The sequence below is a fragment of the Tupaia chinensis genome, unplaced genomic scaffold, assembly GCF_000334495.1.
Source record: "Tupaia chinensis unplaced genomic scaffold, TupChi_1.0 Scaffold144389_1, whole genome shotgun sequence".
Taxonomy (NCBI): Eukaryota; Metazoa; Chordata; class Mammalia; order Scandentia; family Tupaiidae; genus Tupaia; species Tupaia belangeri.
In genome coordinates this window covers 64,196-66,945 of record NW_006204249.1, presented here as the reverse complement: position 1 = coordinate 66,945, position 2,750 = coordinate 64,196, and the positions used below count along the sequence as shown (strand labels likewise).

Below are 2,750 nucleotides of genomic sequence, written 5' to 3'. Positions count from 1 at the left end.
GTGACGTCTGTGCCTCTAAAGAGCACGTGGACAGTGCTCCTCCTCTGTCAGTTTCATGTGACATCATAAGTGGAGGGCTCCCTTCACATCCCGGTATTCCTGACAATTATTTTATGAATTTGAGTAACTCTGCGATCAATGACTTACATGACCACAAAAATGCCAGTAATGACTAAGCTATCAGTCATGATTACTTTTCCTTCCTGAAATGATTTTTCAATTTCCCTAGAGTTGATAACTGTGCTGCTCCTTCATTTGCTTAATTTCCATGCTATCATCACAGCATCTCTCCCTAACTTGCTCCCAGCCTCCATTATAGTTTCAATATGACCCCCCAGAGTTCAGGTTGGAAACCTGACCCCCAGTGTGGTGCTGGGAGCTGGGCCTACAGGACAGTGTCTGGGTCATGGGGGCACTGCCTCCTGATCACAGGGACACCATCCTCACAGGAGGGCGCCCTGCTCACCTCTCCTGCCCTCCTCTTATCCTTCCTCCTCCCCCAGGTGAGCCATGGCAGGTTCTTGCCAGATCCTGCTGACTTCACCCTGGACTTCCCAGGCTCCAAACCTGAGAAAATATATTCTGTTCCTACAATTTACCACATCTGTGTGCTCTGATAGAGCAGACTAAGCAGCAGAGATCTTACCTGAGTGTACTTTTTATAATTAATAGAAAATTATTTGATAGGATGCTTAGTATGCTGTATTAAGTTAAAAGAAATAGCACCCACAGGCACAGATGTAAATTGGAAGAATGTAAACTGGAAATGGGTAGCACTAATAAATGAAAAGCACAATGACTTAAATATGTAGGATTTACTCATCTCACTATTGCCCAAGTCTGGTTCAAGAAAAAAGCATAGTTCTTTGATCTATTCTCAGTTGGATTTTACATATCACCTAACACTGAACACAGTACAGGAATAAATCACAATTTATCAGGAATTGTCTACATAATCCAATTACTCTTTGTGATTTAGCTCTAACATTTTAAGAAGTTGTCCATTATTTCCTTCTATCGGTTGAGTTGTATATAACGTTGCTCAAAGTAATTAAGTGGGCTTCCAAAATAAGTAAAGATTTTCACTGTAACAAAATGCTTTGACGTACATTAAAGGAATGTATATACTCCAAAAAAAAAAGAAAGAAAATCATAGAAAGATAAAATTTTTTACTGTGCTGTGTTGTATTTTTCTAACATATTTATTTTTAAAAATCAACATCTAAGTAAACCTATGCAGTTCAAACTTGTGTTATTCGAGGGCCAAGTGTAATAGCGTTTACTTCATAGCTGTCATTAAAGGAATGTATATACTCCAAAAAAAAAGAAAGAAAATCATAGATAAAATTTTTTTACTGTACTGTGTTGTATTTTTCTAACATATTTATTTTTAAAAATCAACATCTAAGTAAACCTATGCAGTTCAAACTTGTGTTATTCGAGGGCCAAGTGTAATAGCGTTTACTTCATAGCTGTGTGAGGATCAGAACAGTGAAGATTTGCATCAGCATTGCCCAGTCTTACAAGAAATACTAAATGAGTGTTTTGAGCTGAAACAAAAGAACACTGGTTAGCGGTGACTGACTCTGTGAAGGTATGCGGTGGCCTGGGGAGAGCCCCAAAACCGTTGAAGCTTGCCAACCCAGATGGCAGCCCACAAGCTGTGGAGCTCTAACCCCTGAGATTAAGAAAATCACAAAGCACATGTCAGCGAATCATCAAGATCTAGATACGGACAGTACTATGGATGTGGAAGATACTGATTATAGGTACTGAAGAAGAACTTGTCAAAGAATGTGAAGAAATGTGGAAAGATCTGGAAGAATGTCAGAATAAATTATCACTTATTGGAACTGAGACACTCACTGATTCAACTGCTCAGCTATCATTGTTAATTATGCAAGTGAAATGTCTGATGGCAGAACTCAGTCAATGGCACAAAGAAACACCTGAAATAATTCCCCTGACTGAAGATGTTCTGGTCACATTAGGAAAAGAATGGTTCCAAAAATTAGGACATGATCTTGAAATGGTACTATCTACTATTCAGTCAAAGAATGAGAAGTTAAAGGAAGACTTGGAAAGGGAGCAGCAGTGGTTCAATGAACAGCAACAGATAATGGATTCTCTGAATGTACTACACAGTGAATTGAAAAATCAGGTCTTGACTTTTTCTGAATTAAGAATCTTTAATGAGCTGAAAACCAAAATGCTTAAGGTAAAAGAATATAGGGAGAAAGTCTTGATTACCTTGGGTGAATTTCTAGAAGATCGTTTTCCTCTGCCTGACAGAAATGCTAAAAAGAAAAAGAAAAACATTCAAGAATCAACTGCACAGCTAATAACACTGCATGAGATGTTAGAGGTAAGTGCTTGTTTTACTTTAAAGCTCTCTTTTAATTAGTCATTTGTGAACAATTTTACATAGGCATGAAAAAATAATATTTTAATTTTTAATGTTATGCATTAATCTTTATTATGTATAGTTAAAATAATTTATCTTTAATATAAGATTTACTATCTTTTGTACAGTACGATTAGTTGGCAACTTTGTACTCTGTCTGAAATTATGTAAGTGAGCTTAGATTCTATCCACAAAGTTGTAGAAATTTGTGCACAATTTCTCTTAAATAACATTAGTCTCTTTAAGGACCAAGTATTTACCTTTTCTGTTTAGCATATACTTATTTTAAATAAATGTTTTACGGAACCAGCAGTTAGCATAATGGCTATGTCGCTGGACTCCCACG

The 2,750-nt window shown here is 36.9% G+C and overlaps 1 pseudogene; it reads left to right on the top strand.

Annotated features, from left to right (window-relative positions):
* Positions 1-1,686: 1,686 nt before the first annotated feature.
* LOC102499752 (ral guanine nucleotide dissociation stimulator-like 1) overlaps positions 1,687-2,750 on the top strand; it is a 17,256-nt pseudogene continuing 16,192 nt past the window's right edge.